Consider the following 24259-nt stretch of genomic DNA (forward strand, 5'->3'; position numbering starts at 1 on the left):
TGTAGGTGCTAGGATAATGTAATAGAAGATCACATGGCTTACTGGTTCACACTTATTATCCTTGAGGGTGAGGGATAAAGTGTATGCAAAACAGTAATTGGGATACTTCATGCCTTTCTCATAGGTCTATAATATTTTTTCTTGATCTACATATATACTATAAGAAACTCTTCTCCCAGTACAGTGTCATTTAATTATGTTCCTATTCTTGCTTCTCCCAAGAAAGTAATGCGATTACTCACATCTTATGACATATCATGGGGCAAGTGGAGAGTATCATAAAGAACGGGATTAACTGGTTGCTTGCTACTGCAAATTTTGCCCTTTGTCTTAGAAAGTCACTTTGAAGCCCTTCAGGAGTTTTGATATCTTGTGAAATTCCACAACAACACAATAGCTTGAAATGACATGTCACAATGCTGTTCTAAACGTGATACATGTGTTAATTCACTTCATGTCACAATACTGAGAAAATTGCTATTGTTATCTTGGCTTTACAAATGAAGAAAGTGGAGCACAAAGAGTTAAGTAAATTAATCAAGATTACATAAGTAGTAAGTGAAGGGTTGAGTTTTAACTTTGGCAATCTGCCATGAAAGCACACGTTCTTAATTATTACACTGTTCTTTCCCAGGAGCCAGGTTTATTGGTCATTGGATGTATGGGTCAAGGAGTCGAATCATCACTTGGACATTGGAAAAATCAGGAGAAGAGTGGTGACAGAGAAAACATAGACTGTCCTCTCTGCTCATTTTTCTCGCATGTAGCAAGTCATCATTTTTCTCTAGTTTGCAAGGTGAAAACTTCCTACCAACTAAAGTTGTTTCCATATCTGCAAGTCTTACCATTGCTCTTGACTCTGACAAAATGAGTCTTTTCAGCCCTGCCTTTAAGACCTCTGTCTTTGCCTTTCCCGCTCTCTGATATGCCTTTCCCCACATTGCATTACCCTCACCTCTTGGCCACTTAACCACTCTTCCTTACAGTCTTAGAGAAGCAATACAACTGACGTCCACTATAAACTATTCAGGGATGACTAGGAGGTGATGATGAAACAGAACTTGCAAGTTTAGACCATTCGTTCAAAATTTAGGCAGTAAGTGAAAAAATGAGTCCAGGGGCTTTAATGTAGTTGAAAGAAATGGGTTTTCCGACACAGGGAACACTAAGCATATTTTCACTGAGTGAAAATGGAACCTGGGTTCCATTTGTTGGACAAGAGAAAGAGATCAAAGAAACAACCAAAGGAGAGGCTGACTGTAGTTCAAGGGTCAGAGAAGGAAAAGTTAGCCTCAGAAAAGAGAAGATGGGGTTATCACAGACTTGGAGTGAAGGCCCACATGGCATTAAGCAAATTGGAGAAATCTGAACATCCTCTGACTTCCTATTGTCACTTCTAAGCAAATAGTATTTTCTCACCTTCATTATAAAGATGGAAATGTGGGGTTGAGAAGACACACGTTACTGTCTTGGGGCTATAAAGATTAAAGTTATGCTGAATTAAGTCAGGTTGTTGAAAATGCTTATACAAAGTGCTTCATATGCTTGGCTTGAATGCCAAATGTAGTCCCTGAAAATAAAAACACACATGAGTGCTCTAAAAAGATAAATACGCTGTAGATGCCATCAGATATGAGCCAAAGGTAGGAGAGATACAATGCAGAAGTGTAGACTTTTAAGTACTCCATTCATTTTTCTGGATGGATCCGAAAAAAGCTTATAAATTGCCCCCATAGACCTGTGAATATTTTCAGTTGCCATAATAAGGGAGGCAAGTTACTTGAAATTTTTAAAGCTTGAACCCTAAGCACATGATATATCTCAAGGAGTAAAACTGCACAATTTCACAGAAGGGAAAATTCTGACCTTAGCAATATGTGATGTCCCAGTGGATATGAGGATTAAGTGTCTGAACAGGCAGTTGTAATACAGCAGGGAACTTACAACAACCACTGAGGCATGAAATGTGAAAGAAATAACAAAGCGTGTTCGGGTTATAAAAGGCAGCATTAAATGTTTGCTGATGTGATTGTAAGAGCTGAAGGTTTACCCATGATACACTCTATATACATAAAAGGAAAGTAAGGATGAGATCGTGTGTGGAGTGTGACACTGCTCAGATATGAGCCAGAAAGAACAAGGGGGCAGAGGACTAATAAGCTGAATACAAAGAAAGCAGCGATGGTGAGATGCACTTGATAAAGCAATAGGAAAAAAACCCAGATGGCAATTTGAGGATTTGTAAGGCTCTGAAGAAGGCAGATGAAACTGTCAAAGAGGAACATTTTCATCTGCCAAGCCAAAGCCGGAACAATGAGAGAAATGGCAGGAGCACTGGGGATTTCTAAAGCAGACATCGCTGGTGCCTGGCCTGTGTTTCTGACTGGATCCAGTTCTAGAATATTATCATGGCATGTACCACTGCTGGAGTCTGACTTGGAGACACAGCCGAGCCTTCTATGTGCAGCACAGGTTGGTGCACGAAAGGGGAAGGGAGAGGGACCAGCACTACACAGTCAGCTTGTTGAAGTCAATGAGGGAAAAAAAAACTTTTGAGTTCAGTTCCTGGATCTCTTCCGTGCTGTTAAGTCTCCATCTAGGCGCTCAGTCTCTTGTGGTCTTTGCTTCTTCATCGGGGATGGAGAGGCTTGGTAATGAGTACTTATGGTACAGAAACTCCACTAGGGTGTTAGAAAAAGTGCGGCATAATCAGCCGCTTTACTCCTTGTTAAGGCAGGCTATATAGAAAATTGAATAACTCCAGGAATCCCACTTGAAAAGTGAGTATTATAAGAAGATTTTAAGATTAAGCAAAAATAATGGCTTTAGTCTCCGTCTCAGGATGTGGGGACCGTATGAGTCAAAGGAAACCAAATTTGACAATGTAAAAATGAAAGCACTTCAAAAAATAGCTTTGCTACAGAATTCTCAGTGGCAGTCCAGGCTTCAAATGAATACTTAATCTTTTGGGAAATCCATCCCAGTGGCAAATCTAAAACAGTTGATGTTCATCCCCACTGAGTCTAGACACGAAAAAGTGGGGAATCTTATAATGCTTTTGTATTCGGTAAGATACTTTCATTGTAAGCAACAAAAACAAATGTGCTAACTTAAGCAAAAAGGAAACGTATTAGAAGGATGTTGGTAAGAGAATAAAGAACGAGGCTTGAAACCTGGCAGTTCCAAACATGTAAGCAGCAGGAAGGAGTCAAAGAGCGTCTGCCACTGAAATAGTTGAACCCAATCATTTATCCTCTTTATGTCACTCTACTCAAGATTCATAGTCCCAGAGCGAGAGTCTGCTGAGATTAGCTTGGGTCATATGTCTGCCCTTCAGGTAGAGAAAAGTAGGGAACTTTGATGTACAGTCCCCCCAGAACAGGCAACTGAAGAGAGGTAATTCCCTACAAGAATATCAAGAACTGATAGAAAAGAAAAATGGATGCTAAGCAGTGTAAAACACATAAAACACAATCATTTGTTTCAATTTAAAAAAAATATTGACGTAAGAATTTTAATGAAGAAGCAACAACGAGCTATTGTTACTACTACATACCAAAATAGAACAGGGTAAACCACATTGATGGTGAATTTTGTATGTTAACTTGACTGGATCACCAAATGTGAAGATGTTTGGTGAAGCATTATTCTGGGTGTGTCTGTGAGGGTGTTTCTGATTGAAATTAACCTTTGAATTCCTAGACCGAGTATACTGTATTGCCTTCCTAATGTGAGTGGCCCTCATCCAGTCAATGAGGGTCTGAATAGGAAAAAAAAAAAAAAAAAGGTTGCTCCTCCCCAGATTAACAGGAAGCTCCTTTTGCCTTGAGCTAACAGGCTTTTCCCTGCCTTCAGACTTGAACTGAAAATCAGCTCTTTCAGGATCTCAAGGCTACCAGCATTCAGACTAGCACTCACACTCTTTTAAGTCACCAACTTAGAGAACGCAGGTCTCAGGACTGGCCAGCCTCCATAATTGCATGAGCCAATTCTTTATAATAAACAAACAAACAAACAATTGATTCTATTTCTGTGGAGAACCCTGGCTAATACACTCACTTCCCTGAGTGGAAATATAGAAGTACATATTTTCCTCCCCTGTTATATTTAGAGTAGTTGTCTTGTTCTATAGTCATTTCACTAATGCTATGTATCATCTGTCTTTCTGCAATGGACACTGGACTTGAAATCAGAAATCTAGTTTTAAGTACCAGTTTTGACATCAGTTTAATCTCGTAAGAACTTATAGCCTTCAGTTTACCCATCTGTCAGATTTGGACAGCAATATATAAACAGCATGATGGTTTTGAGAAATGAATGACATAATTAAAGAGAAAGTGTCCAGCCAATCCTGGTAAACAGTAGGTGTTCAACTAATGTTAATAACACCCAATATGGAATATAAATCAGGGCAGGGCTCATGTCATCTACTTTCTTGTCTACATTCCCCAAAGAGCTAGGTACAGCAGATACTTCATAAATAATCTGTGGAAAAAATGAAATATGTGGATAAAAACTCTTATTTTGGTTTCTAAAATTATACACCCCGCTATGTGCTTGAAATGAAGTGTGAATGTATATAAGATCAGCCACGAACACATGGCATGTGATCTCAGCCCCAAAATGAGCAATTGGTGAACAACACTAGAGACCAAATGGACCTAACAGACATATACAGAACATTCTATCCAAAAACAGCAGAATACACATTTTTCTCAAGTGCATATGGAATATTTTCTGGGATAGACCATATGCTAGGCCACAAAACAAGTCTTAGCAAATTCAAGAAGACTGAAATCATACCAAGCATCTTTTCTGACCTTGTGGCATAAAACTAGAAATCAATAACAAGGGGAAAACTGGAGAATTCATAATACATGGAAATTAAACAACATTCTCCTGAACAACCAATGGATCAATGAAAAATTTAAAGGGAAAATTAAAAAGATTCTGAGACAAATGAAAATGGAAACACAACATACCAGAACTTGTAAAATACAACAAAAAGCAGTTCTAAGAGGGAAGTTTACACCAATAAAAAACTACATTACATCAAGAAGCAAGAAATATCACAAATAAACAACCTTACTATACACCTTAAGGTCCCTGGAAAAGCATAAACTGAGCCCAAATCTAGCAGAAGAAAGGAAATAATAAAGATTGGAACAAAAATAAATGAAATAGAGAACAGAAAATAATAGAAAAAATTAACCAAACTAAGAGTTGGTTCTTTGAAAAGATAAACAAAATTGACAAAACCTTAGCCAGACTAACCAAGGAAGAAAGAGAAGGGACCCAAATCAACAAAATTATATACGAAAAAGGGGAAACAACTGATACCATAGAAATTCAAAAGATCATAAGGGCATATAAACAATTATGCACCAACAAACTGGATAATCTAGAAGACACAGAAAAATTCTTAGAAATGTACAATTTACCATAACTGGACCAGGAAGAAATAGAAAATCTGAGTATACCAATAACTAGTGAGGAGATTAAATCAGTAATCAAAAACTTCCCAAGGAAAAAAAGCCCAGGATGAGATGGCTGCACTGGTATTTTTACCAAGCATTTAAGGAAAAATTAACACCAAACTCTTTTTATATCAATTTTTTACATCAAAAAATCAAAAGAGGGGAAACATCCCCATCTCATTTTACAAAGCCAACATGATCCTCATACCAAAACCAGAAAAGTACACTACTAGAAAACTACATGCTAATGTCCCTGATGAATATAGATGCAAACATGCTCAATAAAATACCAGCAAAATTCAGCATCATGTTAAACAAATCATTCACCACAATCCAATGGGATTTATCTTTGAGATGCAAAGATGGTTCAACAAGCACAAACCAATCAATGTGATATAAAGTATATTAATAGAATGAAAGAAAAGAACCATGTGAACATCTCAATAAATGTAGAAAAAAACATTTGACAAAATTCAACATCCATTCATGATAAAAGCTCTTAACTAATTAGTTATAGAAGGAACATATCTCAACACAATAAAGGCCATATATGACAAGCCCACAACTAACATCATACTCAAATGGTGAAAGGTTGAAGACTTTTCCTCTAAGATCAGGAACGAGACAATATTTGCATAACATATATCTGATAAAAAAACATGCAAAATATGTAAAGACCTCAGGCAGTTCAATAGAAAAAATAATAACCCAATTAAAAATGGGCTAAGGACCTGAATAAATATTTCTCCAAAAGACATATACAAGAGGACAAAAGGTACATGAAAAGATCCTCAATATCACTAGTCATTAGGAAAATGTAAATTAAAACCACAATAAGATATTACCCCCTGCCTGTTTAGAATCTTCCTCAAAAAGACAAGAGAGAACAAATGCTGGCACAGATGTAGAGAAAAGAGAACTTTTGTGCACTGTCCATAGGGTTGCAAATTGGTACACCACTATGGAAAACAGTATGGGAGTTCCTCAAAAAACTGAAATATAACTACCATACCATCCAGCAATTCCACTTCTGGGAATATATCCAAAGAAAATGAAACCACTAATTCAAAAATATATGTGCACCCCTATGTTTGTAGCAGCATGGTTTATAACAGCCAAGACATGGAAATAACCTAAGAATTCATCCATGGATGATGGATGAATGGATATGCAATGGAATATTATTCAGCTATAAAAAACATTAACAAGGAAATCCTACCATTTGCAACAAAACAGATAGACCTCGAAGGCATTATGCTAAGTGATAGAAGTCAGACAGAGAAAGACAAATACCATATGATTTCACCACTTTGTGGAATCTAAAAAACCAAACTAACTAATTAAAACCAGCCCATAGAAGAAAAGATCAGACATGTGGATGCTGGATGCAAAGGGTCATGTGACAGGAATTAGAAGATGGTCAAAAGGTACAAACTTCCAGTTTTAAGACCTATTAGTTCTAGGGATATAATGTACAGCACCATGACTATAGCTAATGCTGTCAGATGATATATAGGAAAGTGAAGAGAGTAAATCCTAAGAGTTCTCAACACAAGGAGAAATTTTTTGCCTTTTCTTTTTTCTTTCTTTTCTTTTTACTGTATCTATTTGAGAAGATGGATTTAGTTGAATTTCACAATTTATGTAAATATCACAATACATGGAAATCAAGATATCACGCTGTATGCCTTAAACTTATACAGTGTGTATGTCAATTATTTCTCAATAAAACTGGAGGCGGAAAAATGAGCAATTTCATAAGAAAACTACAGTCTTCTAGGAAGAGGAATTCAACATCCTGCTAAGAAAAGTGTAATCCTTAAGATAAATGACAAAGTCAATGTTACGGGGGGATGTATGTTAAGAGAGATTTTCTATCATCTTCAAAAACCAAAACTGAAGTCAATGTTAATGATATCTTAAATGTTATTGACATAACTCTAGTGAGCATACCTTATTTCAGTACCATCACCCTGAATCACTTCTCAATGGAAAATAATCTGCTGACAACTGGGAAAAGTAATATGTCTATCTCATATCTCAGGATCTTAAGGGTCAACTATTCTAGCTTAATCTCTTCTTTAACTACTCATTTAAATTATGCTTACATAACCTGAAAATAAACTTTTTATCAAGTCAAACAACAGATATGATGGAATCATTTAGTTATTTTGGCCTTGTGAGGACATAGCCATAGAGAAAGACGCACAGTAGTAACTACTGATTCCAATAGTATGATTTTTTTTTTGGGGGGGGGTATGGCTAGAAAAATCTGAAGGCAGTGAAAAGAAAAAAATCTCCATAGAGTCATAAAATATAAGTATATAAATTCCTTAAAGGTATCCAGTCCTTTGGTTTTAAGAAAACTGAAACCCAGAAAGAATATGAAGATTTCCAATTTTTACAGGACTGATTTTGAACATGGTCCAGATTATCTGACTGATTCTTTAATTCGATATTTCAGAAAATACTAATTAAGCATCACCTTGTGCCAGGCATTGTTTAGAAGCTGAAGACAGGGACAGAAAAGGACAGCACTTTCATGAAACCTGTATTTTAGGAGAGAAACAATTTTTTTAAAAAAGTAAACAAATAACTGAGAGTCCTACATAACGAAAATTGCTATAGAGGAAATCTGGGATAATGTATCAGAGTATGAGGTGGATGCCTCTTCAAAGGGCGTTGTCAGCAAAGAAAGCCCCCCCGCAATGAAAGTGACATTTGAACAGAATCAAAGATACCCAGGAAAATGATATTCAAGACAGCCACAGTAAGTGCAAAGCCCTTGGAATGGCATACACTGGACAGAATTGAGGGACAGTGAGAAAGCCAGTGTGGTTGGAGTATATAGATGAAGAAGGAAGTGGTGACACAAGAAGGAGGTATTTACAGCCATGATGAGACATTGGGACTTTATTTGGAATGCAAAAGATACTCCCGGTCCAGTGCTCTCACAGGCCAGTGTTCCCCATTATCATGAAGCTGAATGTTTTCTGGCAACAAATGACTCTACTTCTGGAAAAATAACTAAAAAGCAGGTTTGGCTCCTTTGCTAAAGAATTTCATTTATCTGTAACATGAAGCTGTGCAGTAAGCCAAATGATTCCATAAAACAGATTCCCTTGGATGGCCCAATCCATTTAATCTACCAAAGGGGTGCCATTTGTTTCCCCTGGGCTGATGCAGGGTTGTATGTCCAAGTTGGACATTATGTAGTCGTCTGGGAAGCAAGAGCCCAGCAAATGAGTAATGACCGATGGCTTGCCTCTGAGGAGTATACTTCCTCAATGAGTCTGCATCAGCAGCGCCGCGCCTTCCAGCTTCTTCTCCAGAACAGGGGCCAACTCCCCGGGCTCCTTGGAGACAATAGTAATTTTTGCTCACATTTTTTTCCTGCTTGAGAAACAGAGAGAGACAGCTCTGTTTTAAATCAAGCCCCTGGTCCGAGGCTCGCCTCCATCCTATAATGGAAGCTAAATGAAACAAGTGAAAGTTGTTTTGACTTACACCCAATAGAGTTAGAAATTCATTCAGGCATTCAGCGAGCGATTGAGGCAGGCGGTGATAGTGGGAGTGGCCAAGGTAAGGTCTAGCTCAGGTCATCCCCTATTCCTCAGCTGTTACTCTTTGTTACAGCAACCAGGATCCATTTATATGTCGGATTTTCTACCAGACTCCCATCCAGTTTAATTGCTCCACAACATCAAATCCATCTCGAAATGAGGATCTATTTTATAAATCTTTATCCCATTTATCTCTACTGAGCAAGGGAGAGGGAAAGTCTAGGAAATCAGAAAGTAGGTGTTTTGGTCTTGGGTCAAGTTTATGTGAGAAGAGAGACCTTCCCTGGTGCAGTCACTATTATCCTGTAAACCTTCATTTTCATTCTTAGAATGTCTCAGAAGGAAATCAGAGTCTCACTAAAAATAGTGACAATGCCTGGGGTGCCTGGGGGGCTCAATCGGTTAAGCATCTGCCTTCTGCTCAGGTCATGATCCCAGAGTTCTGCTCAGGGGGAGTCTGCTTCTCCCTCTACCCTTCCCTTTGCTAGTGCTTGCTCTCTCGCTCTCTCTCACTCTTTCTCTCCACCAAATAAATAAATAAAATCATTTTAAAAATAAAATTAAATAAATAAAAAATAGTGATAATTCCAGGGAAGTAATTATAAAGCAAAATTTCCTGGGAAAGAACAACAATAAAAACAAAGTATCATTTATTAAGCACTTAATGAGGGCCAGTCACCATATTAGGAGTGCATTAGCTACATTTTTTTACTTATTCCTCAGCATTATCCTGTGAAATGGGTAGCCTGGGAAGTGGCAAAGTGGAATCCTAGTCTTTGTAACTGCAGACCTTATACTCTTAACCAAAACTAGAAAATATGTTCATTAGAAGGTTTCTAGTTGAAATGAAAATTCTTTTTTAAGAGATTAGATAAATTGGAAACACCGAATACTCTTCTCTGTTTTATTCCCTCTCTTAGGGGTCAGCAAACTATAGCCAAATATGCACCCACCGTCCCCATCTGATAATGTAAATAAAGTTGTATTGGAACACAGACTTGCTCATTTGTTTATATATTGTCTATGTCTGTTTTTATGCTACAACAGCAGAATTGAGTAGTTGGCAACAAACACCATCTGGCCCACAAAGTCTGAAATATTTGTTATCCGGTCCTTTACAGCAAATGTCTGTTGACCCCTGACCTGTATCTCCGATAATCCTCTTCACACAAAGATTTAGCTTTACCACAATGGGTCCTGGGATATCTTTCTCATAAACAGATTACTATACAAGATGGCTATTTTACATGGTATAGCAGACGCTGTTGGTACCCTGGCAAGACCCCCTTCATCTCCTAACTGTTCCAAGTTTGGCTCCTAGCAGCTCACAGATATATCTTAGACCCTCCTTCCGGGGTCACCCATCGCCAATGACTGATTAATATGGAATATAAAACACTAGCTCCATTGCTCCAAGCTGGGACAACCATGTGGCCCCACAGTCCATAGTTCCCTGTGGAATTAGGTTAAGATTGGACTTTAGTGGAATCTGAGTCTTTGCAGGGTTTCCTTCTCTACCCCCCCGTTTCCTCCCTTCTTTGGGGTTTTACCTGCAGCACTCTCTTGCCAAATCCCTTACAGGAGAATCTTCTTCTTTGACTCTGTTTCTTAATGACTTATTGAGGACATAAGACAGATAAATACAAGAAGTATTTATTGTGTCCATATAAAATTCAAAGGAAATGTTTGAAAATATAGCCTCTATTATATGATGATTTAATGAACTTGGGAAACTGAAGTAGGGGTGGAAGAATTTTTCCTTTACCCTCTTACATTTGGTGATGGGGATGTGCAAATTAAACTGAAAAAAAAAAAAAAAGAAAAGGGTTTTTGTATGTATGTGGGAGCCAACAAAAGAAGTAGCTGGCTCCCTAGATGGTTGAAGTTAGATGGTTATATACCCAATTTAAACCAAGGAAGCAAGATAGAAAAGGCTTTTACGAAAAGAACAAACAGTTTTCTCCAGGAAAGATAAATGGGTTTTTAGAAGAAAAATCAAGAAATAAAAAAAGTGTGATGTTTGTCTATATAAATATGAGGAGACTTTCTGTCTCCTTCAGAAGCATAAAAATCCCCCAAAGAAGGGATTTCAGGTAGGTTTTATTATCATTTTTTCTGTTGGGGGAAGATCTTTTCTTAAAAAAAAAAAAATAATAATAATAATCTATGGTAGCCTTATTTCCCAGAACTTGTTGCCTCAGGAATGCTTCAAGAAGGTTTCTTTTTGTACCTGTTGGCTCTCAGTTGTCTTCATCTCAAAATAATCTTTATGTTGAAGTGGCGTATTTTAATCTCCCTCCTTACCAACTCTGGGCTTCCAGCTGGATCCTGTCAGGAAAGAAGAAATGGAAGGAAGGAGAAGGTAACATCTAGTGTTGTTCTACTCTAAGTTGGGCTAGTCCTCTCTGAAGACGATTCATCTAACGGAACCTCCATTTTCTTCCTTGTCTCCACCTGTGATATTGACTGTCACACCCAGGACAGCACATCTTCTGGCTCATGCCCTGGTGCCCACAGATGCCAAGAAAGGATTGAGAGCTTTCCATCGTGTTGACTTCACAGACGCGACTGCAAGATTTATCGGCCTCCCCAGTCAGGAGAGGATTCAGAGAAAGTGGCAAATGACAATGGAACATAAAAGAAACAGTCCATTTAAAAATCTATTTTGTTTCTGGTTTCTAGCCTGACATGTTCCTTGCCACATGAACCTCAGAAGCTTACTGGAGTGAGAAAATAAGAACAGCTTTCTTCTTTAAAACAGCACATAGTTGTCAACATACTTTTTAGCTAAATTGTGTTCTATTTCTGAGGTTGAAAAAAAAAAGTAATCTTCTTGGAATACCCTCTCTTCAACATGACACAATCACCTCCCCCACCCCCAGCACCCTGTGAGATCCGGTACCCTGCTCCCAGAACACTCATACACCCCAGGGAAGACAGCCCATTGGAATCTCTGTTAATAAACGCCCTGAAGCATTCTCTTTAGCTGAACAATTAAGAAAAATTTCTAAGAGACTGAACCATGTGTGACCTAAATTGGCTTTAAAAATGCTATTCAGAGCAGAGGGAGCAGCGTTTGCAACATAATGCCTTCCACCTTGACATTAATTATGCACCGTGGTGTTCAGAGAGCAGCTCTGAGCCAGGAATATAAGTGTTTGTAAAGTAAACATGTCAAGCAAGGCAGAACATTGTAAAAAGAAGAAAATATTAAATCCAATGCTGTTATGATCCATTTCTCTACTCTTTTTTTCTTCATAAATCTTCTACATTCAACCAACAAAGGGATAGCATTTCCCTCTTCAAAGAGAGATAAGGTGACTCAATAATACTTATAGTTTGGATTTCTTGAAAGAGAAAAAGAGAAAAGAATGTGCTTTTTTCTACTTTGTGATTGAAAATAAAAGGGGCTTGCTGATTTAAAAAGCTGCACAGCCCTAGGGAACCTGTGGAAAGCATTCTCTATAGGAACAATTCTGTTTCTAGACAGCCATATGAACTGTGATTTCAGTCCCCTTTCTGCATCATCAAGGACATTTGCATGGCAGCAGGGTTCTAGCACTTCCTGAGTTTCCCTATTCCTAATCCTTACTTCTTCGTTTGCTGTCATTAGCCCTTGTAGGTGGCATCTTTATCAATTGTTAGAAATCAAATTCCAATCCCACAAAAGGTTGCAGCCTTAGCAAGAGGCTTAATGGAAATCTTCCACTGTTTTTAAGGAAAAACCCTCAGTATGCAAAATACTCCAGTGGATTTCAAAATAATTTTTAGCCACTCTTCAACGGAATCTTATGACAAATCTTGACTACACACACACACACACACCCCCCAGATAAAAGTGGAGTATCCTCAGTTGAGCTGGGTACTGCCCCTTGTACACATAGCCCCCATGTTGGCTGTTTGCATAACTCCAAGGAACTCTCAAGTCACCTACCAAGCTCAATTTGGAAATCGATAATTTAATCCACTCACAATATATTGTTGTCTTCCAGATGAAGATTTATGCTCACTGACAATAGGCTTATTAAAACCAACTCCTTTAAAATGGTTCTACAGAAAAGCATCTCTGTCTAACAAAATTTCACTCACTGGTTGACAGGGGAAATACATTTTTCTCGGAAATACAGCCTTTACTTCTTCAGACATATCCTTTGACAAAACATCTCTCTTGGGAATTTCAAGTTGGTGGAAACCATGAACACATTTAAGATCATAGCATCAAAGAAAAGGAAAAACTCAGGGAAGAACTTATTTATGGTTAAGCTCCCCAAATTCCGAAAGCAGCCAAAGCTCTCTATGGGTCAGAAATACTTAAGTTCTCTTTAAGAAGGAAATTGACAAAGCACTTGAGAGATGTGAAAGATAATTTGAATATATAGAGTGATTGAAAAGGGCAATTCTATGAGGTCAAGCATATAATGTCTAGGACATAGAAAAATGATTGTTCAGCTATAGACCAAAACATGAGAAAGAAACAAAGCGAATGTGATTATGTTTAGCTAAGAAAGAAATAATGTAGAAATTGAATTCTGGGTATATATTTGACATTCCATTAAGTTAAAAAAAGTAGCCTTGTTCTGTGTTGCTGCAAGAGCAAAATGAGTAATGTTTATAAGAAATGAGACTTTACACGAATATAGAAAAGGCCTTCAAACTGGAGTTGATAAAACAGAGCAACTTGGGAGGCAATAAGCTTCTAATACTAGAGGCATACAAGTGTAAATAGAGAACTGGGATCCTTGAATGAGGTTTGCTGCTTGGTAGACAAGAGCTTAAAATGTTCCACATGCGTATTCTGTTTTCACTACATATGTTAAAAGATAAACTGAGGCATATTAAAATTATAAGGGTTTCTTTGAGCAAAATTGATTCAAATTAGGCAGCGCCAAACAGGAAGTGGTTAGAAGCACTCCACCCATGGGGGCAAGGGAAAACTTTTATAGGAAAAGAGTGGTAGCAAAGTAAGGGAATTACTGATTGGCTTAAAGCCTTGTGTTTTTAGGTTTTGATTCGGTAAATCTGGGTATTTACAGGCTCAAATTTTGCTCTGCTTATATGATACCTCAGTATTACAGACACCTCAGTCTAGTGACCTTCTTATTGAATTAAATAAGTACCAGCAGAAGTCAAAACACTTTCTATCAAATATTTTTATAAAAACGTCCATGAACCACCAAGAGTGCTCCAAGTCTTCGTTGATTTGTTGGATGTAATAAAATCCACATATAACATAGAAAAAAAGTACCTTTGGGAACTGTGATGTGACCTCCCAAATGGTTGTAAATTAGATCTTCCCTTGCCATTTAAATCCTCCATAACTAATCACACAGTACATCTTGGAAACAAGGGTAGTCATAATATACATCACTTTCTTTTAACATATATATATATATATATATATGAAGTTGTTTTCAAATAAAAGACTTAAGTAAATAGGGACACACACACACACACACAACAGCATTAAATCATAGAACCTCAGTATTTGGGTTCTTTTTTCACACTCTGGTCTAAAAACTCAGCATGTTCTGTGCATTGTTTAACTTCAGTTTGGGCCCCTTTCCCTACCCTGGTTGTTGCTGAAAAGTACTAACAAACAAATGAAAAACTTCTTCTCTGAATGCACCTCTCTTTTATTCAAACTTCATCTCCCAAGTGAAATACAAATTCCTCAGACCATTCCAATTTAAAGAAGCACCCCTTCATTTATTATTTATTTGTTCTTCTTCTTCTTTGCCTAAATAATTGATTTTTTTTTTAATTTCTAAGTCTGCACTAGATGAAAGTTCCATGTTTGTTTAGTTCACCATTGTAAATTCAAGACCAAAACCACAGGAGTCTCCATAAATAGTAGGAAAGATAATGAACAAATTTATAAGTATGAGGAGAAACTTGTTTCTGAGGTTGATTATGGAAAGTCTCTTTTTAAGCTTTTCGAGATGTAAAAACATTTCTTTTTAAGAGCTGTTTAAAAATTTTAGTTATCCCTCTTTCCATGTTAAAAATACAATTTTAAACCAATAATTAATTGAATAACTATTATGTACTGATGTTCTGACTCAAAAACCTTACTCTCTTTGGATATATAATACATACTCAAACAACTCTCTGTAAAATTATGCAATAAATGATATTCTAGAGATAGGAAAACTGGCACCATGATTCCAAGAGATAGGAAAGAGATGAATGAAAGCCAACATGTTTCTAAGTCTTCAATTTGTTTTGGGGCTTTGTCTTTTATTTTTTGTTTTATACCTCTGTGGGTGGAAAAAATATATATACATATACACACACATACACATGGGTGTATATATGTATACATGGATATACACATATAATAATAAGTATGTAAAAGACTAATGTAATATACAAGAAGGGCTACGTAGGTATTATATAAAATTGGATAGTATATATAACTTTCAATGGATCTATAGTCTTTAACATTAAACTCCTTTTAAGCAAATTTTCAAAAATGTTTATAAACCCCAATATATATTATTTCTTTCTTTACTAATTGTTATGTAGCATTTTCATTATCTTTACTGTTTTCACCAGTATTTTCAAAAGAGAAAAATGTTCCATTAGAGAAAGAACCCTTAAAAAAAGCACCTGACTTGGATGTCAAGTGAAAAATTCCAGAGACCATAGAGCCTGAGATCAGTTAAGAATCACTCCAGAGAAAAGGCAGAGGGGCAGGCATTCCAGGCAGAGAGAATAGCATTGCTGAAATGAGGAATTGAGGAAGAATATGGCTTCTTCCAGAAACTAACGGAAATTCAGTACGGCTGGAGTATAGTAAATTTGATGTTGGTAAAGAGCAGAAGTGGAAAGTGATGAAGCAAGGGAGGTGGGCAGGAGCCAAATCCTGAAATCACACTTAAATCCTAGTTCAAACTTTGGAGGACTTTAGCAACAAAGAGTTGCTTTTGAATGTGGCATGAGAAGGAATGGAACCCGTTTCTTTTGCCAAGAAAACTCTTTCTTCATAATTAGCTTGTGATGTTTAAAAAGGTTTTGAAAATTTGAAACAAATACAGCAAGATGTTATGATTTACTCAAACTGAATATTTTGAATAGTATTCTTTATACTTGTGTGTTTGGTTTAAAATTTGCATAATAAAACCTTAAGGGCAGCACAGACTGATACATAAATCAGTCCTATAAATAAGGTTCTCCATTTTCTGCTTTTGAAACTCCAGTATTGTTACTGTGAGGGAAGTCATAAGTCCTGACAATGGCCTCTCTTTAACTCTTAGAAAGCAGAACCTTTGTTAAGTTAAAGCCTGCCTTTCAAAGCACAGCTGACAAAAGGATAGGATCTCTTGCTTATAACAATTCATAATGTTCACTAATGTATATTAGCAGGAGATAGTCATATAAAAATCATAGGAAGGTAATTTGATATCTCCACAATAAACCCAGAAGTGCATTGATGCCCATTAAACATACTTTTCTATGATGGTAATGTACGGCTAGTGGTTTTCCATTATACATTGTTTCTGTACTTTCTGTGTGAGCCAAAGTTACAATAAAGTAAGGCTCCTGCCTGGGGTGAGCTTGTTCGTCCAAGACGAAGGAACCAGCCTCATCACTAAAGGTAACCCCTTCCGTTCCCCACTCTGGGCTCCAGAGTATGAAGATTAGATGTCCTCCTTCAAAAGCAATAGTATAGGCTTCTCAGCATTTAGCTCTCAAGTTATCTAAATAGCTTAACAGTCCTCAAATCACCCATATTATTCCAAGGTTATCTCTATCAACAAAATGACATAAAATTAAAGAATTACTATCCGCAAGCAGTTGGGAATAGCTCTATAAGATACTCCCCAGGGCCTTCACTTCCTCAGCAATGGTGCTTTACAGTGCCATGTTTCCTATCCCTAGAATATCACTTACAGCACAATGTTACAGAGAATTATTTGTGTTCCTATTTCTCTTGCTACACGATGAACTCCCTCAATGGACAGACTGACTAAGGATTGTTCATCTTCTTAAATACGGCAATTAACATCCTGCTTTAAAAAAAGCAGAAGCTCAGAAAATGTTAACCAATCTCTCTATTGGCTTGGAATCATCTCTTCTCCAGAAGAACTGGGCTTTGTGAAAAACATTGCTGAGTCAGACATTGGCAAGAACAATTTTATACCCTATTGGCATGTGGTTCTCTCCCCTTTTCAAAGGTGTTCTTTTCAAAAATAAATCTGCCAAGAGCAGAGCTCAGGTGTTGACAGCCAGCTGGGTGTATCCATTTTCATCAATTGCAGAACTTCCAATGTGGTTAGGGGTATGAGTTGAAATTAATACAAACATTTTTCCCAGTGTCCCTAGCACTGCAAGAGAAAAAATTTTTAAATTAAAGTTTCAATATTTGGTGAAAACCTAATGAATTTATAATATTCCAAAAGAAATAAGGTTTGTCTAAATCATTTTTCCAATGGTCACAGAAATATATGCTATATCAACTTATTTAAACAATATAAGAACTCCTTTAAAAACATGAGAATTGAGGACCTATACTTTCTGTTATTCTTCCAGTCATCTACCTTCAAAACCACAATGAGCTTTCCTCATTAGCTCTGCTTTTATGCCTGAGGTGGCAGCAGTAATTACACTTTCAGAAGTAGCAGGCAAGGTTACATGTATTTACTTAAGTTTTTTTCCCCCTTTTTCTTTTTATGTATGTTAGTTACCATTATGTCCTGCACCTCTCACTATAAAAACAATAACCAAAAATATCTTGAAGTGTAATAGGTTGAAGGTTTGTGACACACCGTACCAAGGGAATGTCAATAATCTTGTTGACTAATGGAGGATGCAAGGTGTTCTAGAAAATACTGATAGCCACATGGCCCAAATGTCCTCCAGCTAATAGGAAAATAAGAAGTTCTGGTTGGTGAAATTTACCATGATTTTAATGAGTTGTAGGTAGGAGACAGTAATGAAAAGAAACTTGCATAAAAGCTCTTAGAGGGTGTGAAGAGTTAGAAGAATAGAGAATGATCTAGAGCAGAGAAGAACCACTCTAGAAAGACAATCTCTAAGAAATGAAGGAAGAGAAGGAAAATTCCAGAAATCCTTCTCAATACATGAGACCACAGTTACCTACAGAATCTAGAGCATGTATTGTGATTGAGAAATAATTTTGGTTTATTTTTTCCTAATTATACAAGGAATATCACCACAATGGGAATAAGCCAAGGTCTTGTTTTGTAATATTACTCTTCCATAAAGGGGACAAAGCTTCCTTAGAGGAATTGTTGTCTTTAGCACCAGAGCAAAAAAATATGCAAGGTGAGTCTGAAGCATTCAGTAGTGGTGGAAACTAAGAAAGCACTTGAAAAAAATACAACAATACCTTATGTCAAAGGGACACGGGCACCCACGAAAAAAATCACCAAAAGCTGGAATAATTTGAGCAAGAAATAATAAGTATTAGATTATACCCAAAAGTACAAAATAAATATCTATGAATCCATGCTGTATCCACAAATAGATGATTAAATGAATAAGTTAATGGAAGGAAAAAGGTAATCTTCCCATGGAGAAAAATTCTGAATTATGTAAATACTCTGGTCTTAAGGTAGGTACATAATTTCCTGTTCCTTAAACATAAGTTGCTTATAGTGGCTTTCTTCCAAAGAGTACAGTATGGGAAAAGGGTAAAAGAGTAACTTTATAGTGGAGAAACCTGACAAACACTATCTCTGCCAGGTAATCAAGGTCAACAGCAATGGTGATAAGTCATGTTGATAGTATGTACCTTTGGTAGGATGTGACTTCACCTCTGTGGTTTTCCTCCCAAAACCCACAACCCCAGTCTAATCATTAGAAAAAATCAGACAAATTATTATACAGGGGCATTCTACAAAACACATGACCAATACTCCTCAAAACTCTCAAGGTCACCAAAAACAAAGTAAGTCTGAGAAACCCATAGCTTCAAAGAACCTAAAAAGATATGACAACTAAATGTAATATGATATCCTAGATAGGATCCTGGGATAGAAAAAGGTTCTTAGGAAAAAAAAAAAAAGAAAAGAAAAGAAAAAGAAATCTGAATAACGCATACATTTTAATTAACAATAGTGTATTGATATTGATTCATTCATTGTGACAAATGTATCATGGTGATGTTCATGATAGGGGAAACTAGATGTAGTATGTATAGAAATGGTACTATTTTTGCAATTTTCCTATAAATCTAAAAATATTCTAAAGTGAAAAGGTTATTTTTAAAACCCTTAGGAACAATATTTTGGTCACAGAGTGTTGTCTGTGTTTTTTATTATTTTCTGAGAAATGGAATCACTGTTTCAAAGCATATTATTCAAATATTCGAAAGGGCCATAATACCAATTCCTTACCATTAACTTTGCACGAATATACAATGTCAGTGACAGTGTTAGAGAGTTTGGCCCTCTGTAGAAGCGCTGAATAAATGTGACTTAGAGTCTTGAATCTTCTTCACAGAAGCCCACTATATAAAAATGCTAATTCTATTCAACCTAGAACATAGTGGATAAATGTTTAAAGTAGAATGTATATGTGTGTGTGTGTGTGTGTATGTGTGTTCTCCTCTTGCTGTGTGCTTTTGAGCAAGATACTTAGAGGCTCTGAGCCTCAATCTTTCTCATCTGTAAAATGATAATAATCAAATGTTCCACCATTGGGTTTAGAGGAAAATTAAATAACATAATGCATGCAAGCCAATTGGAACAGAGGTTGGTGCAAAGTACTTGATGTTAATTCTTATTACTGGTTTTTTGATCATTCACTCATTTTTTTAACTATTTATTAAAGACACACAATGTGGGAAGAATTTGGGAAGGTTCTAGAGACATAATGGTAAATAAGATACTTACCCTGCATGTAAGAGCTTATAAACCAGTGATAGAGTAAGAGAAATGTGCAGGAAATTGCAATATTACGTGATAAGCGTGAGAACAGGCTAAGATCAGGCTGCAGTAGAAGCATACGGCATGATCAAGAAAGCCTTCTTAAGGAAAGAGGCAGCTAAGCCAAAATCTGAAGGATTTGTAAGATTTAGTCCAGCAGTATTCTGGAGTAGGGAGGCACCCACTTGCTAGGCCCAACTATGTCCATCTCAGAAGAACGGGTAAAACTGAAATGCCCTGTTCAGAGGCAAGACATTGGTAGCCTGAAACGAGCCATCATGCAAGTATTTACAAGTATTTACCCCATGGAAATTGTCAAATGATGCAAACTGGGGCTTTCCCTCCTCCTCATTTACCGGCACTGCAATCAAATTTGGAGGAAATGCAGAGGGAGGCAAGAAGCATGATAAATTCAGGAAACTGGGAGGCATTTGGTCTAACTAGTGTGTGAAGGAAGCATGAAGATAGATAAATGGGGATCAGATCATGGTCACCAGCCAATGAAGCTGTTGAGAATTTACTCTGAGGGCAGTGGGGAGCCATCTATGGAGTAGAAGATGGGACTTAGTTCGCCTGTTAGATTTGTTCTGGCTTCAGAAGAACGGGTAAAACTGAAACTAGATATGGTGTGCAATTACCATGAACTTATATGGAACGATTTTAGAGCATTCCCAGATCCCAAAAATGATCTCTCTTCGGCTTTTCTGATACCTTAGGACACATCTTGTTAACAGATACACAGAATAAGTAGAGATAAAGCGCAGCTGCTCACAGACACAGTTCAAAGCTCTGGTGGCTTGATGCTGAGATGCTAGTGCAGTTTCCGGGAAGGAGCTGGGACGGGGGGTCCCTCTCGCTGCTGGGGGTACGCACCACCTCTGTCTCAGCTCATTGCAGCACAGATCTGAACACTATTTTCTCTTTCTGCTTTTTTTCATAGAAGCAAAAATCCTCTTTGGATTTCTTTCACTTGGTGAAAACAAGTACTAATGTGGGTCTTTTGTAAAAGCAAAGTGGCAGAACGATGAACTTTCCAAAAGCAGCTGGTACCTGTAGTTAATTTTCTGCTGGCAAAGAAAGAATAATGCTCACTTTTGGCTGATGAAACAACTGGAGCCAAAATCTAGAGACAAGAAGGTGCGTAGTATTTACAAGAAGCCATGAGGAACACAGTGAGGCTTGGATGGAGTGGGGTGGAAGGAAAATTCTAAAAGATAAGACCAAAAAGTTGGGCGGAAACCAGATCGTAGAGGCCCTTGGATGTGGATTCAGTGGCATCCAAAATGCAGAGAAAGCCCCTGAGAAGGTAAAAAAATCATCCAGGAGGACATAGAAAAGTATATTGTAATTTTATTTGTATTTTATTTTCTTTCCTTTTATTTTCCTATTTCTGTATATATGTATTATAATATATATTAATATACTTAGTGCAAGTATTTCACAAATAAATACATAAATCTACAAACAGGGAATGTGCACTCAAAATTTTTAATTGATAAGAGTACATACTCAAAAACATAGAAACTGCTATAGCCCATGGGGAACTATGGAGATTTTTGAGCTGAGAGAATTGTGACTCGGTCACAACTGTGCTAGAGGAAGATGACCATGACAACGGGTGAAGGACAGATTTCAGGTGTCTGAGATTTGAGACAGCTGAACCAGTTTTTGAAAGACCGGTTGAAATCCTGGCTTTGCAATTATGTGATCTTAAGTCACACAACCCTGCCAATTTTCAATTTCTGCAGGTGGAAATGGGAACAATAATAACACAATTTTATGAGAATGAAGTGACATAAATATGTGGAAACACCCAGCCCAGTGAAGAATTATAGATATATCAGCAACATCCACTGAAATTGATTCTGATGTTCTAATATACACTAAGAAGTCAAAGCAAATGACCAGTTACAATATGCCAGTGGTCTAAGATTAGGGCACTGCTGGAGGGACTGGAGAGTTGGAATTGACATTGTTTAGATGAAGAATCAATCACCGAACAGGTGCAGGAATGGGGAAGAAAGAAAAACTGATTTGGCTCTGGAGTTTCTTGCATGGATGCACGGAAAGACGGACAGTCCCCTTACGATGGTAGCATACAGGAAAAGAAGCAGGTGAAAGTCACAGAGTCAGTTTGGCATGTGTTAAGTCAGAGGTACTCGCAGCACATCTACCTAGAACTCTAGGTGTTGCCTAGAATAAAGCTTTTCTGTGGGTCGCAAGACAACGAGCTGAGCTTCCTGGCCTGACAAGTCATCCAGAAATTGTGCTCTGTACCATTCCCATATAGTTAACTTGCTTCTCATGGTCAAAAGTCATGTGCTAGGGGTCTAATTAGATGCTGGGCAATTTCAGCCCCATTCCCAGTGTTTTGTAGACAGAGCCTTATATACGCAGACACGGACAGGGGGCCTTTATTTACCCATGTGGGGTCTGTCAGGGCCTGAGAGTGAGTCATGGTCTTTTATCCAATCTCCAGTCCTGGTCTCAATCTTTAATTTGCATAAAAAACACCCCTGATGGCTTCTTATAAAGATTCCTAGATCCCTTTACAGTATGTAGGATTTTGGTTCAGCAGGAATTTGTATTTTTTTTTTCTTTAAAGATTTTATTTTTAAGCAATCTCTACACCCAACGTGGGACTCAAACTCACAACCGCATGCTCCACAGAGCCCACCAGCCAGGAGCCCCAGGAATCTGCATTTTTAACAAGCGCTTAGATTACTTAGATTACTTCATGTAGGCTCCCTGAAATAGACATAACTATCAGGATTTCCACCGTGTCCGTGAACTCCTTCTTCAGTCATGACAACAGTAATCAGCAGGTCAAACGGGTCAGTGAGGAAATGTGATTTCTATTGCCCATTTAGGAATTGTGGTATGGAGAGTCGAAACCACAAGAACTTTGCAAGAAAGTCAGTAGGAATTATTGCAACTGATTTGAGTCCCCTTGGAGACTAAATTTACCCCAGTCCCCGTGATTGCGTGAGGGTAATGATTCTCGGGGGACTAGGAGGATTTTTTGCCCCCCCAGTTTTGTGGTAATAAACAACTATTCTGTTGCAGCTGTATTCTTCCTTTGTGTATTTTATAGCATCCCAACACTGGGAAAATTGTAAAATAAACACTTATTTATAGCCCAATACTTCTTGCCCTTGTGTTTATTAAAACGATTGTAGAGGACATAGGCTACCGTGTCCTCTTTTTGAAGACCCTAGGGACAAATTTCTGTCCAGTCTTAGTATTAAGAATAGCACTCTTTCCCAAGAATGCCCTCTATTTTAATCTTATATGAAATCCAAATTACCCAACTGACCAGATTCCCTTTGGTGATTATATGCTAGATCTCTTTGAATAAAATTACCTGAGATCAAATGGAAGTTTCCTTATAGTATGAATATACTTTCTATAATAAGATGAAAAGGAGGGACACGTGGGTGGCTCAGTTGCGTTAAGCGACTGACTCTTAATTTTGGCTCAGGTCTTGATCTCAGGGTAGCTAGGATGAAGCCCCACATGGGGCTCTGCACCAAGCAGCAAGTCTGTTTGAGAATTTCTTTCTCTCTCCCTCTGCCCTTTCCTGCTCGTGCTCTCTCTCTCTCTGTGTGTCTCTCTCTTTAAAATAGATAAATAAATCTTAAAAGATGATGTATAAATTAATAAGCATTTGTAGATTACTTTTAGAATTTCCAAAAGATGCCATATGTGTCTTGTGAGAACTTTACAACAGTTATTCTCATTATTTTAACAGATGAAAATTTGAGACTCAGAGCAACTAAATGATTTTCCTGAAATCACACAAACAATAATGGAAAAACTATAATTTTAGTACATAAATTCTGACTTCAAATCTAGTTCTTTCTGTGTGTTTCTTACAAAAAAGAAAAATCATTTTTATCATGCTCTTCAATTTATGAAACCATATATACATATGTATGTCTATACATACAGAGTTGTATAAAATTCTATTTCATCTGCACACCAATCCTGAAAAAGAGCCACTTTTATTTATAAAATGTTTCATAAATATGAGACACAGAGCTTTCAGGATTTACCCAAGCCATGAAGTCTGGACAAAAACCCCAAATTCATAACACCCAATCCTGAGCCTTCCCCTAAACTGTTTCTAACGTGGAGTCTGGTGTGCTCGTGGGTAAACTGACAGTCCCTCTATCTGACCTCAGTCACCACCGGGTAGGAGTTAAGAACTGAAATGCCAAAATTCATCTAATTCAATAATTTCATATCTACTATAATAAAAAGTAGTCATCAGATAGGACACCACGTTCCCACCTTACCATGTAGTGGTGTACATGAACGTGCCTCT

The sequence above is a fragment of the Mustela putorius genome, unplaced genomic scaffold, assembly GCF_011764305.1.
Source record: "Mustela putorius furo isolate JIRA1106 unplaced genomic scaffold, ASM1176430v1.1 tig00000129_pilon_pilon_pilon, whole genome shotgun sequence".
NCBI lineage: Eukaryota > Metazoa > Chordata > Mammalia > Carnivora > Mustelidae > Mustela > Mustela putorius.